The 14,879-nt window shown below is 57.4% G+C and overlaps 1 protein-coding gene across 7 annotated transcripts in view; it reads right to left on the reverse strand.

The window, feature by feature from the left end:
- Window positions 1–14,879, reverse strand: part of BCOR (BCL6 corepressor) — an 81,367-nt gene that overhangs the window by 40,979 nt on the left and 25,509 nt on the right. The window contains exon 1 of one of the 7 annotated variants that reach the window (XM_088160382.1): window positions 1,030–1,056. The exons of the other annotated variants lie outside the window; for them this stretch is intronic. The gene's annotated coding sequence lies outside the window, so the exon portion shown is untranslated. Of the gene's footprint in view, window positions 1–1,029; window positions 1,057–14,879 lie in introns of those variants that run through there. 7 annotated transcript variants of the gene reach the window in all.

Consider the following 14,879-nt stretch of genomic DNA (forward strand, 5'->3'; position numbering starts at 1 on the left):
GATAAGGCGAGGTGCCTGAACTAGAGCCCATCAATCCCCTGACACGTGCAGATAGCGAAATGCTGAAGTTGCATGGGGGGAGTGAGAGCTTCCCCCGCCAAAAGCGGGTAATCTGGAGGCTTCATGTCCCACAGCCACCACCACCCGAGCAAGGGCAAAACCCGCCCGGTCGCAGGGACGCGGTGGGACGCCCTGGGGCCACCAGGCAGGTCAGAGCCCGCGGCCCCGACGGCTGCCAGCCCCTTCCCCAAAGCCACCCCTCGTCGCTGCGCGCCCCGGGTGCGCGCGTGTGCGCGGTTATAATCATCGCCGCCCTGATGAACTTCTCGTGAACTGTTTAAAAGTGGAGGTCTGCTGAACGAGGAGCGGCGCCACTGCCAGCCATAATTTCATTGCAACAAGCAGCAGACTTTTAACTCTTCGCACACCCTGTCCCTCCCCCTACTCTCTCTCCCCACAAGCAGCTGCCTGTCGGGGATACATACTGAGCTCACTGAGGCTCGGCCAAACGCCGGCAGCGCCACAAGCGCTCCGCGCTGCAGGGACGGAGGGGGGGCAGTGGAGGGGGCGTGGGGGGCACCGCACCTATTTATACCCAGCTTCCGCGGGGGTGGGCGCAGCCGGTCCCGTTATGCAACCCCGACGGCAGGCTGAGCGCCCCGGCGCACGGAGGAAACCGAGGACACGTCTCTCCCTCCCTCCTCCTGTCACCCACCCGGCCACCGCCAGCGCGCCCCAGGGCGCCGCAGCCCCCCCGGCCGCCCCCGCTGCGCTGCGCGGCAGGGCGCGGAGCGGGGCTCGGCAGCCGGAGCGCGCACGGCATTTCCTCCGGGAGGTGTCTGGCCGATAAAGCCATTTGCGGCTAAATATAGACGGTGATGCACGGAGGAGGGAGGGAGGGAGGAAGAGAGGGAGGGAGGGAGGCGCGGGGGGGTGGGGGGGGAGAGAGTGAGACGCGCAACGCACACGCGGTTCCGCAGCGATGCCGCCGTGAGAAACCAGTTGTGAAAAGCGCCTGCAAGCACTAACCTGCCTCCCGGCGTGCTGCCGAGCGGGGCTCCGGCGTGCCGAGCTGAGCCGAGCCGTACCGTGCCGTGCCGAGCCGTGCCGGGAACACCCACCCACCTCCCGCGCTGCCCGCGCCCCGCCGGCCCGCGCCGCAGAGGCAGGCACAGGCACACACCGCACTGCTCGGGCAGCTGATTAAAAAGGGAAACGTTTGGGTCTCCCTCGCAACGTCAACAGACTTTTGGCAGCCATTGACGCCAGCAGCAGCAAAGTTTTGTTAACACGCTCCTGGCGTGGAAACGAGAAAAACCCGATGCCCGCGGGGAGGGGGAGAAAGAGGAAGACTCCACTTCTTCTCCGTGCCTCCGGGGGAAAAAGGAGGGGATGGCATCGCCACTCGGGACAGGGCAGCCTCCTCTTCCCCCTCCCTCTCCACCCACATGACCCCGGGGTGCCTGGCGGCGAGTTTGAGAGGTGAAAGTCTCAGCGAGGGGCGAGGGGCGGGGTAGGGAGGCACCGGAGGAAGCCCGGCGGGGCCGGCGGCCGTAGCGAGCCAGGAAGCGGGTCGGGAGGAGAATTGCAGCGGCGCACGAGTTCCCTTTTGGCGCCTTTACTCTTTTCCACCTCCGAGCTCCGCCTGGCAGCCTGCCAGTTTCCACTGCACAAGCCACGGAGCCGGCAGCAGCAGCGGCAGCGCAGCGGCAGCCGGCGGGGAGGGCTACGCGGGGTATAAAAAAACCTCTGCGAGAGCCGATGGCACTAACGGAGCTCCGGGAGCTTCGGCAAACAACAGAGTCTTTCGGATATTAAAAGCGATGCAATAAATTACCGGCCGCTGATCCCTCCCCCACATCACCCCCCCCCCCGGGGCCCCCCTCCCCCCGCCCCGTCGCCGCCCGGTTCCAGGCCACTGGAAGGATCATTTCTAGATTTGTGAAAATCCCTGAGAAAGAAGTGAAAAGCAATCGGGGACTCGTAGCGATCTACTTCGATTAGCCCTCAGCCCCGTTCATTCTGGAGCTTGATTTAAAGGGCAGCGCTCGCACGGTATTTATAAGCTTAAATACGGGCTGATGCTTATGAATGTGTTTAGGTACCTCGTTTATCTTGTACCTCCGACTTACATATTTACGACTTATAGGAACAACGACCTGTGCCACGGCTAGAAAGGAGACCAGAGACACCGTATTGCTGCACCGTTTACAATGCGCCGTATAAAGCTCTGGCAGCAGCCAGCGATCTAATATTAGACAAGTGTTAAAAGAACAGGGTTGGCTGCGCTTTTTATATATACGTATAAAAAATAAAATATACTGTGGATTATTTTTTGCAATCTCCACACGACATCACCGCTAGTGACACGTTTTGTAAACCAGAGGAGGAAGCTGCAGACTAAGTAGCCGCCGCACGGATCCGCGGATTAGAGAAGTTTGACCTTTACCCGGGACGTGTGGCATTTCATTTAACCATAAAGCTAAGCACAATGCGCCAGCGAGATCGCTAAACCGATTTAAAATACATATAGAGTCACGCACGACAGTAGTGCATCTCGGTTTAGGCAGCGTGCAGGCAGCACAAGGGGGTCGGCGACTATTTTAAGGCTCTTGCCGCAGCCACCCCCATCGTTCCCGTGTCCCCCGTGTTCCCCCCTTCCGCGGCTCCCACACCGTCACGTGTCGAGCAGCGACCGGGACTTTTTGCCGTGTAAACACGGCGCGGCGGAGCCGACCGGGGGCACCCGGGGCCGCCGAGCCAGCGCCAACGCCCGCACCAGCGCCAGCGGGGCATCCTCCCCGGCCCGGGCACCGCCGCCCCGGGCCGCTCTGCGCCCGGCCCCGCTCCCACGGAGACACCCCCGGGGCAGCGGGGCTCCGGCGGGGACGGTCCCCCCGGCACAGGCGGCCCGAGGGAGCGGCCCCCCCGCGCCGGCTGTCACGCCTTGGACCCTGCACAGACAGGCGCTGCGCCGTAGCGGCAGCGGCGCGTTCGCCTTTCCCATATGCTGCGAGGCGAATCATTGCATCGCTCTAAGCTGCCGGCGGCAGCCAAAAAGGGGGAGGACAAAAAGTTTTCAATTAATGATAAGCCTAGGAACTGGGGAAGGGGGGCGGGGGAGGAGGCCAATGAGGGAAAGTTAAAATGGCTGGCGATCCTTCAAATAACCCTGGCTGCCTTACCCTGGAGCCCACACGGCACTGCCTGTCGCGGTGCCCCGGGGGAAGACTCGGACCCCCAGGCACACGCTCCTCGGGGCCAAGGCTGCCTCCGCACACCGTGATGCCCCTATCTGAAGGTTACGGGACATCGGCATGGCGGGGACACTCACATTGCCCTCCCTCCCTCCGGTTGAACCACATCGTGGGGGTGCGACAGAGAAGCTCCAAATGCTCCCACACACACACAGCGGGGGGAGGTGAGGCGGCTGGTACCCAACTTTGAGGCATCACCTCATGAAGGATTTCCCAGAGATTCGCGGGAAACACCGACCCCGTCCGCCACACTGGCAGCCCCGCACCGCCGCTACGGCGCCCGCCCCCGGGGCCCCGTGTCCCTCCCCCGGCGCGGGCGCTGCCGCTGTCCCCCGGGCGCACGCCGCGGTGGCGGCCGGGCGGGACGAGCGCGCCGGGGGGGCCGGGGGATTCCTGACGCCGCTCCGGCCGTGCCGGGAAACGAAGCTACTAGAGGAGGCGGTGGCGGAGGAGGGAGCCACAAACCGGCTCAGGCGCAGGAACCCCCGGGCCCCCGCGCAGACGGGGCCCCCCAGGGAGAACCCGGGCTCCCTCCCGTCGCCCACCCGCCGCGGCATCTCCCTACGCAGGCCGTCCGCGCCATTTTAGACACACACACACACACTCATACACACACAGACACACGCGCACGGGAGCGAGGTTTCCGCTGCCGCTGCCAGAGACAACAGGCAGCAGCCGAGCCCGGGCTGCGCAGGCGGAGCAGCGGCAGCAGTGGGAGAGAGGGACACACACACGCAAGCACACACACCCACGCACCGCGGGCCAGGCACAAATGTGCATTTCAGGTAATTTAAGGCCGCATTCCCGGAGCAGGGAAGGAAAAGCGCAGGCCTGCGGCGAGCAACCCCCCCCCCCCCCCCCCCCCAGCCCATTAACCCGCCGCGCACTCGGCATCCCGCGAACCCTTTATTGTTGCCTTTATTCCGTATGGCTTTTGCTTTCCAGGAGGGGGATAGAAAGGGGAAAAAAAAAGGGGGGGGGGGGGGAAGGAAAAAAAGAAAAATACTACCAAGCCAACCCCTTCCCCCCGCTCGTCCCCCATTGTTCGTCCGCGGGAGGCTAGGAGAGCGCAGCGCCACGGGCTCGCCATTAGCCGGGCTCCGGCGAGCCCTCCCCTGCCTCCAATAGCTCGGGAAACTTAGGAGACAGGGTGGGGGGGAACCCCCCCCCCCCCACATTGAATATAAAAGTCCCAGCGCTCCAGCGAGAGTTGGGCGAAGGCCTGCGCTCACTTCCGCAACGTTATCCCTGCAGAAATACCGGAGCACGGCCCCCGTTTCCTTCCCCCAGCCCCCACCGCACCCCCAGGGGGTGGAGTGATTAATGGGCCGTACGCCCTTGGTTTCCCTCCGGCCACCCCGGCACACCGCTCCCCGGCGCGGAGCCGCCGCGGCACGCTGGGCGGGAGCGGCCCCCCCCCCACATCCGTCGGGGACGTTGGGAGATATTGATCACGGACGACTTCATTTTGCATAACTGCGGCTGACAGGGCCTGTGGTTCCCTCATTTACGGAGCAACAGCTTCGTGGAGCTGATGGATGGGGATCGGCTCCCTCCGCTGCCCCAACCTCCCCACTCCGCTCCCCAGCGCCAGCCCCGCAGCCCCGCCGGGGGACGGCGGCTCCGCGCCCCATGCAGCAAATGGCCGCGCACAACAGGCAAATATTAAACTTGGGAGCCTCCGTCTCTCATTTTACCTAGCGCAGCCGGCATGGAAGCCTCTCGCTTCCCGCAGGGCTTTGTCTGCACAGCCACGGCAGGGCCAGGGTCGGGGCACGGGGACCTTCGGCGACAGCATGCAAAAAAAAGTGCTTGGGAAGTTGGGGGGTTTTCCCTATTTATTTATTTTTTTTTAATTCCCTCCTCCTCCTCTCAACAACAAACAAATAAACAGCCTGGTTTCTGCTGAACAATGCATAAAAATTAGCCTCGCCCCAAAGTTTATGTCGGGTTTATGGCGCTAACATTTCTCCTTAATGGGAAACGCTTTCCCGAGCACTTCTGGAAAGCGCTGGCGAGCCCTCAGTTAAGCAAGCTGCATTATGAGCACCTCGACTGAACGCCTCTGCAACGTGTCCCAACCTCACATCCATCCCACCACCTTCTCCACACCTTTAGAGGAAGCGCCTGTCCAGGGTGGCCACAGCCAGCGCCAAACACCGCCCGACTCGGCGTGCGGAAGATACCAGGGGCAAAAAAAAAAAAAAAAGGAACCAAACACAAACAACACATGAAAAAAAAATCCACAAAATTTAAAAAGAAAAAAAAAAGGAAGAAAAAGGAAATAAAAGGGACGAAGTTGCCGGTAGTGGCGGTGCCCCGGAGAGGAGGCAGCGTGGAGGCCGCCACCGGCCCTGCCTTCCCATCCCGGCGCTCCGCACCGAAACAAAGCAGCGAATCAACTGCGATGCAGATGGGCGGCTATGAATTTTTTGCTGCTGCTTAGAGCTTTAATTACTCGTTCTTGATCCGTGGGACTACGACACGACACCGCCAAGGTTAAAATGCCCTGAACAGCTCTGAGCAGATGTGAACGAGTTGGCAGACGCGCAAATGAGGTCTGCCTCTAAGCATGATAACAAGTGACTAATACATTGCATATCGCTGAAAGAAAATTATTTTTCTCTAATTTGCATTAGCTTCTTTTTTTTTTTTAACGCCGCCGACATTCCCTCCTCAGAGGCAGCAGCATAATCCTGAAAATATTGCTCCGTGACTTTAAAAGATTTGGAAGGAGGCAGCAATTGCCAGTGTTTTGGCTATGCAAGTGTTTTGGCTATGCAGGCTTGTTTATCTTTCCGCCTTTGCTCCAAGGCGAAACTAGTTTCGCAAGCAGTATTCTTGCAGAAAAATGGCACATGTCATATAAAACACCAGTTTATAGGAATTGATGCTAAAATTGTTGAATGACTACTGATGTACTTTTGCCACTAATAGCACAGTGTAATCCATAAAGGACCAAGGGGACGGTCAAGGCCAAAAGAGAAAAAAAACATAATAGATTGACTGGAGAGAAATAGATAAAGACAACCCATCGACCAAAACGACTAAAAGGAGGGTGAGGGAGGAAATAAGCATCTCCCCTTCTTACCTGCTTTCCACCCCAGAGCCGCCTCGTCAAAAAGACAATAGTAAGTGGAGGTCACTTACTATATAAAACACAGCGGTTCTCGTAGGTAGTGAAATTATGTCAGGTACAAATATAGGCCGGAACCCAGTTCTCCAAGTTTCCTCGACTTTCCAGAGGCTCTTCTGAAAGGGCCAGGAGATCACTCTGGGTACTGGAGCAAACTTCAAGAACAGACAGCGTTTTATATCCTATGCTCAGAAGACAAACCGAGGGGCTTAGATGCAGAGTCTTTGAGCAGAAAATAGCCACTCGGGAAATTTATGCACGAGAAGTTTTTCACTGAAGACCTACTCCAAGGATCCCTGCACCTCCAGGTTATCAGGGGTCGCGATCGCTGCCATCTCAGGCGATAACTTCTCTGCCAGCACGTGTTTGTGAGGGAAACGTGCTGCCAGGAACAGCACCGTGCCCCTGCCCGGCCGAGGCTCGCAGCCGGGCTGCCCTCTCCTGCTGCGGGGCCGCCGGCACACCTCGCCCGCCGCTCCCGCAAAGTCACCGGGGCCGGCACAAACCTGCCGCCGGGAGGGATTTCCCAGCGCCGGGGCCGGGCACGGAGCCGGCCGCTCCTCCAGCTGCCTCCCTGCGCTTGTAAATCAAGCGGAGGCGGAAAGAGGGGCCGGGGGGGAGGGGGCGGAACGCTTCTCCCCGGCCAGCGGCGTTCGCTTAAGCGTCGCGGCGGGCGGCAGGGGAGCGCGGCTGGGCGCCCTGCCGCCGCCGCCCGGGGATGCCGCCGGGCCCCGGGGCGCCCCGCCGGGCCCCGCAGCGCCGGGCGGTGCCTCTGGGAGCGGCGGGGCGGCCCCGGGGCCGCTCCGGCCGCAGCGAGAGCTTTTGTGTGCGAGTGCCAGCGAGGCGCGGGCTTTTCGCGCTCCAACAGCTGTCACATTATTTGCACTGGCTGTAAACAGCCTTCGCCTGCCCCCCCCCCCCAACCCCCGCCCCCCCTTGCCACAGAGTTAAATCCAGACTAACAATCCCCAGTTAGAGATCAAACCAACAACAGCAGCATTGTGTCTGCCTTCATTGCTTTACCATCAACTACTGCAGCTGGTTTACTCGAAACAAGGAACACCCTCTACCCACCTCCCCCGCCCCGGGGCCAGAAACGTGCTCGTTCCCGGAGGTTGGCCAGGCGGGGCCGCGCTGCCCAGGAGGGCTCTGCGGGCCGGGCCGGGGGTGCTGCTCCGCCAGCCCGATGGCGGCGTGTACCGAGCGCCGCGGGGCTCTCCCCCCACAGCACACAGGGGTTTCCAGTCAGCACTCACGCCCGACGAAACGCCTGCACAATCACAAGTTGAGCTTCGCTCTCGGTCTGCCTTTTGGGAAAGGCGAGGGGGAACCCCGCTGTAGCGGGGAAAGCCGCGCCTGCAGCTGCGCAGCGCCCCGCGGCACACGGCGAGCTCGCCCCCGCGGCGCGGCGCGCCTCCGAGCAGCCCTTCCCCGGGAACGCCGGGCTTCCCCCGATCCCTGCCCGGCCCCTCGCACCGGGCCGCCGCCGGCAGCGCCCGATCTGCTGTCGCAGCGAACCTCCCGCCGAGGGGCCCCTCCGCCACCCCTGCCCGGGGCGGTGACCCCGCAACCCGCGGCGGCCCCGGCCCCTCCGCTCAGCCAGGCGACAAGAGACACGCTCCCACCTTCTCCTTTCCATCGTAACGAGGAAAAAAAAAAACAAACCACAACAACAAGAAAAGAAAAATGCCAATAACCTAAAGCACGACTCCAGCTTCGTTCATGATACAATCACCTGGAAGCAAAGGAGTGTGCTGCACACTCTCAGAGGGCCTTTTGCTGGGCACAGCTGGAATTTGAGTGTAAATCCTCATACCGCCTTCCCTGCGCCCTTACTTATTTTTACATCAGCAGCAAAGTTGGAGGAGACGTGGAATTTACTTTATAGAAGCATGGGGGAAATAAATCTGTTCGAGGAAACCTTTCTTTGCCCATTCCGACTCGTGGCATTACCCAACTTATGCATCTCTTAAGGGAAAACCGAGACACGGCAACTTTCTCTGAAATCACTGTCCCACACAAACTCTTTTAGGAGGCCACAGGAGCTGGAATCACACTTTCTATGTACCTATATGCAGTTTGGGAGCCAGCACCAGTAAGGAAAAATATCTGATTTCATTGGAAGCTTGTCTCCATCTTGGCCAAACTCCTGCCAAAGGGCAGTAATACCTCGGTAGGTATGGTGCTTCACACTAATATGGCAAGTCTCCAATCGACTTCCAAATCAGATTCACCACCAAAAGACGCCAGTACATATTCGCAGGTCAGTATCATCGACTATTCATTGCCTATTCGTAGCTAGAAATCTGCTGGCCTGGTAAAAACCACTGCTAACAGAACAATGTCAGCAAAGGCTGCAACACAGTCTTGTGAGAGACAGGCGATTCGTGCCTACTGAGGCTCTTTCAGCACAAAGGCTTTTAGAGGAAGAAGAGAGAGAGAAGGGGGGAAAAAAGGAGGGAGGGCTCTCGTGTTTCAGGGCTGCTGTCCCCTGGGAACCAAGAACCAAGTGTAGCTTCAATCAAATGCTGACTTCTCCTCTGGGAGCTCAGTAGGAAACCTGATCTCACTAGCTCATGCCTGCCTCCATGCATATAGGCTGGGTTTTCTTTCATACCAGCAATTTGTATAAAGAGGGGAGCCAATATAGTTTATTGCAAACGAGATCTCGCAGTAATGGATCTAGAGAGATATTTCTGTAGCTAAAATAAGACAACCTTCAGCCACCTGCTCAGGGCAGGCCGTGCCACAGCCGCCTCCAGCTCCGCACACGCGGCTCCGCTGTGGGCGCCCCTGGCACTGCACGGCCCAGCCTCCCACGCATCTCCCCGAGCCCTGCATCCTCCCCAGCTGGCAGCACCCGCCCTGGGTTGGGGTTTTGTGCAATGCCAGGTTACACTTCCATTAAAACCCTGGGAGATCACTTCCTGCTTGCAAGTACTGCTCCAGCTTCCCCCGCTGCTCCCAACTTTAGCCAGAGGTATTTCTCTCCTCGCCCAGCGAGGCGTGGAGACCCCACAAAGCATCCACCCCTGCCCACTGGTCCTGGGCTGCCCTGGCACGACAAAGCAGGCACAGCACAGGAGGTCTGCAGGGGAAGGCAGGCTAGTTCTCAGAGTTCCACATAACTTCACACCGGGCTGCTTAGTTCTGCACGGGGCTTTGCTAATCCACTTTGTGCTTGACTACTGAAACGAGAGGAAAGGAAAACACTGCACGGGGAGCACGACCAGGCCAGAGCAAGGTGAGCCTGGGGGACTGCAGCCTGTAGGAAGGGCTTTCCTCAACACCCAGCTCAGCCTCCTACTGCTGTGGGCAAGTCGGAGAAGCTTAAAGCACAACTCAGCACACCAGGGCGTGGGAGCAAAGGGGATTGCCCGAGGATCAGAGATCCCTGCAGGATCTCTCCATAGCCGGGAGCTTTCACATGGAGAAAGCTTGGCTCAGGGAGCGAATTTACACTTAGAAAGAGGAGCTCAGCCCATCCCTTCTTGTGCCATTAACAAGTTCTCTGTGAATTTCAAGGAGAGCTGAGAATACGCCCCTCCAGCGTATTTGATTTCACTTCCCTGTCCCTACCTTTTACCATACACAAATGCCATACTCAAACCATGACTAAACCAGCCCCACAAAGCTCTCTCACCCGTCTAGGAGACTCCCAGATGCAATGCCACCCCCACCCCAGGGGAACACAGAGGAAACACAGTGGTGGGTGAGGGACAGGCAGCTCCATAGCACCTGTTCACACAGGGACAAGGACACACATCAGGCTGCCCCAAGCATGGAGTCTGCTCTCTGTCATCAATTGTGCCAAGTGCCAGCTACTCCAATACTCCCGTGAAGGTGGAATTCTCACTTTTATAACTGAGGATACAGGCCCAAATATTTTGTAATATGCAAATACTGAAAGGCATACGAGGTCCCCAGGTGAGGTATTGGGGTAAGACCAAGAGTTACTCCAGCTGAAAATGAAAAGCAAACCACGCTCTGAGAAAGAATGAGCTGGCAGACTGCAACCCACCATGAGCTGTCTTGAGGTGCATGGGGAATGATCCGACCACAGCACCAAGCTGCTGCAGCTCCTGGATGTGGGAGATTACTCCAAGGGCAGCAGAAGCCACAGAAAGGAGAGCACCAAGGCTGGGAGCACTCTCGGCCCTCCTGGCCGAGGAGCAGGCAGAGGAAGCACAATGACAGGCTTTCCTGATGTAGGCTCAGCCATGGAGCACAGCCCGGAGCCTCCCCTTTCCCCTGTGCTCTGCTGAACACACTCAGCTCTTTATACGAGCTGTTCCCAGTGTGGCTGGTGGATTCTGCGCTTTCCACTTTAATTGTCTTATCCAAATAAAGCTTTGTTTTCCTTAGCACGACAATCCCAACATTCAGACCAAGATTTTCATTGGACAGAGGAGATATTTTATTCTCTGATTGTTTAGGGAGTCAGGGCTTACACGGAACAGCCCCGGCTTGTGTGCCTCCACTCACAATGGGTGCTTTGCAGCCCCTTGTCCCATAATATAGATTCATTTTACAGTTATCAAGATGAGAATCATGTTTCTCTCAATTTCATAGCTTTCCAAGTCTACCCTAGACTTTAACAAGTCTTTTAGCTTGCACCTAGACAATAAATTTAGTTTAATTTAGCTTCCGGTCTTTAATTTTAGCAGGTCTTCTTTTTGCATGCAAATCAATATGGCAATTACCATCTAAAAGCTCACCCAGCCCTAGGTCAATGTAAATTGATCATTGTCCGCCTTCTACAAAATAACACCGGGAGTCTGTGGTGCATAATGAGATTATACTGGAAACTGTCTTTCAGATCACAAATTATATTTCATGCTGTCAGGATCTTCTCCAAGCGGACTTCCTTGCATGTCTAACCACACAGCACCAAATCTATCAGCTCATGAGGTAGTTTTGGGTGCAAAGAGTGAAGGAAGAGGCCCAAATAATTCAATTTTGGAAAACACACAGGCAGGTACTGAGAGGTGCTCTCACTCACTAACTTTTCCAGCAGTGGAAGAGAGGAGGGGGAAAAAAAATCTCCCCTCCTCTCAGCCAAGAATTGCTGTCCAGCAAACAAGGAAAAATGAATTCCCTGCTGGAAAGCAGCAGAACTTTCCTAAAGCCACATTTGCAAGGAGTTCTTGGCCTCCTCTTTTCCGTCCCCACCTCATCTGCTCGTCCATTCAAAGGAGCGCTGGCATCCTGCTCCGGAGAAACCCGACGAAGGATGCGCTCTCCTGGCAGAGACCTCCCCGCCCGCCACAGCCCGGGGACCTGAGCAGGTCAGGTCGGAGGGAAAGGTCGCTCCGGAGCAGCGGCTGCTGTAAGCCGGTTCCCTGAAAGGCCAGAGGATTAACGGGATCTGCTCACAGCCAGGGGAACTCCCCCTGCCTGCAGCCCGGGCCTCCGCGTTCCCTCCGGCACGCACACGCGATGCAGCCAGCGAGCGCTGCTAGGCGATGTGAAAGGGGCAAGCCCGGCTCTCCGTGCCACTCTTCAGGCAACTGCAAAGACGAGAAAGAGGGGAGCAGGCCCGCTCTGGCCATCAATTATTTCTAAAGCAACACCAGCCTAAGGAGGAAGTATTAAACTCGGCTTCATGCTGCTCTAAGCCCACACTAAAATGTGATGTATTGCAGTGTTCGGGGGAAAGACAGCGCATCGCACATCACCTGTGCAACCCAACCATGCTGCAGGGTCCCAGCAAGAGCATAGATCTCTGTCAAGACATGCAGAAATCGGAGATCGCTTGTCCTCCACACTAAGCACTGATTTACTCCAAGCCATATTTAGTCTGAGGGCAACGTGGCTGCTTAGCTACGACCTGAACTGCAGCAGGCCTTTTGCCTGTCTTTGCAGGGGCCACTCATCGGTCAAAGTTGAGAGATCTTGCAAACGACAGCCACACATTGCCAAAACTACTTCGGTATGTGCAACACACATTATTTTGGGCTGCAGTGACCTGGGTCCATTTTCTCCACGAATGGGGACATGAAAACCTGTCAACAACTTTGTGCACTCTCGCAGCTGCACAGATCCAGAAAGTTTGCTTGCACGGACTGTACAGAAGCCCCTGCAGCTCAGTCACTGTTAGAGGACCTTGGCTTCCTCATGAGTCTTCAAAACAGTGAATTATCATGGGATGGAGGAAGAGGAGGGAAAAGGGATGACAATTCTGAAGTGCCTGAGAAGCAGCAGCTCTTGGCACATTCTGGTGAAGGCAGATACAGTGTGTGACACGGAGCCTGGATTGTCCACCAGCACAGGAATAAAGCCAAGGCACCAGTATTGTTTCAAGACCCAGTCCATATTTGGGCATTCAGATCACACATCCCAAGTATTGCTTTAAATATTAGAGACATTCGCCAATGTGGTTCATAATGCACTCAAATAGGAGAAGTCATTTCTGTTCGCTCTCAGATTACTGGCTTGGTCTTGATGGTGGTGGGGGGGTTTTGTGGGGGGAGAAGAGAGGGAAACCCTGCTGAGTCTGTTTGCACTGGTCTCTATTAGATATGCAACAAATCTGCCATTTCCGGCGCTGCTTCTATCTAATTAGAGATGTATTTAGATGTGACGTGTAAATAAGCGCTGAGCTGCCTGCTGCCCTGGCTGCGTGGACTGCTCGGGAGCATTTCCAATAAGGCTGTAGCGCCCGGAACCAGGGCTCAGACAAAGAGGGATGGGAATGGTCTGCGCTGCAGGCGAATCCAACAAAACCAGCTTTTATCTATCGCTCTAAAGCCTTAACTGCTTTTAATCTGTACCGCCCAGGCTTGCACGCCAGGATCGCATCTCATCCACCGAGGACGTCTCAGGCACAAAAGGAAGCACACACGCACGGAGGAGCTGCGAACAACCCCCGACCCACCCGAGCTGCAAGGCAGACCCTGCTCTCCACCGGCCCCTTCCTTCCACGAGGTGTGTTTACTCCCGTGGGCTTCTGAGCACCCCGGGGCAGGTACGCCCGGCTCCTGCCTGCAGAGACACGAGCTGGGGGCTGCCCCACGCTGTGAGCACACATGCGGCCCCGTGGGGCGAAGGGCGCCGAGCTGCTGGGGGAGAAGTTGACGGGACCTGAAGGCGGCCACGGAAACTCGCTTCCCCTACGGGGCCGGGAACCTCCATCTCGGGATTTCCACCGCGGGAAGGGGGGGCACGGCAGGGCCAGGAGGGGCGGAGAGCCCCGGGGACACCCCCGAGCCCGAGGGGCTGCGGCGGCTGCCCTGGCCCTGTGGCTGCCGGCTCCAAGCGCTCCTCGGAGTTTCCAGAGAGGAAACTCCTGGGAACGAAATCATCTGGCACTCGCCTCATGAACTCTTTTCCTGTTGTGGGAAACATCTCGTATAAAGCCATTAGATGGACGGGGCAGCGCCGGGGCCCGGAGGCGCGCTACACTGTCCCGCCTGCTCCGACATCATCCCTGCGATCGCTGCTGTGCTGCCGCATGTTTCCAGGCCGAGAGCCAGCCCCGATCCCCTCTGGCGTGAAGGGTTAACAACCATCACCACCACCACCACCACAGAAAAAAAAAAAAAAAAAAAAAAAAAAGGAAGGAAGAAAAGAGAGAGGGGGAAAAAAAAAGAAAAAAATATCGCGGTGACCTTTTCCTCTCCGTCTCCCCCACTCTCCCTTTCAGGCTCCGGTTCCTGAGCTCGCAGGGAGCCTGAGCGGCTGTCTAGACCGATCTATCACAGACGGACAAACAATACCAGGAGAAGCCCCTGCCCGGTCCCTCAGCCTCCGCCACTCACCTTAGAAATGGCGAAGAATATAAAAGTGACCGCGATACAATCCTCCCCGGTATATTTATAGCCTTCCACACAGCCCACCTTCATGCCTGACAAATGAGATTTTGTCTGCTCTCTCAACGTACGCTCCAATAAACACACACTTTTTTTTTTTTTTTTTTTTTTTTTGTCTGTTTGTTTTTGGTAACATTCCGGGCTCGTCCCTCCGATCTCAGGGCGGGCGAGGGCCCACCACGCCCGTGCGTGACGGCAGGTTTGAATGGGGGGAGCAATAGGGGTCCCGGTCACTCGTCCATATGCAACCTCCCAACCTGGAAGCTTCAATATCCGTATTCATCACGCCCCTTCGCACCCGGCCCCCCTCACCCGAAGTACTCCCGGGTCCCTGCCAGCCCTCCAGGTTGCGTATTAAAGAGGTATACGGGGCGAGGAGCCGGAGGTCCAACGCTGCAAAAGGCTGGGGAATAACTAATGAGCTGTGCAGCCCATTGATCCGGTGCATACTTCCTAATTAACTCTGAGTCACCTATTTGTGACAGCAATTCAAAGAACTGCACCAGGGATAAACTGCAACCCCGGCGCGCGAAGGCAACCCGCCGGGGGGGGGGGCGGGGAGGGGAAGGGGGGGGCCGGGGGAGGAATTTGCTCCTAATCCTCCTAAAAGCAATTAGGGTGAGCGCTGCGCTGGCTACCTCTCGGGAAGAAAAAAAAATAGGGGGGGGAAACCCA

Source organism: Sturnus vulgaris, chromosome 2, assembly GCF_052056855.1.
Source record: "Sturnus vulgaris isolate bStuVul1 chromosome 2, bStuVul1.hap1, whole genome shotgun sequence".
Classification (NCBI taxonomy): domain Eukaryota; kingdom Metazoa; phylum Chordata; class Aves; order Passeriformes; family Sturnidae; genus Sturnus; species Sturnus vulgaris.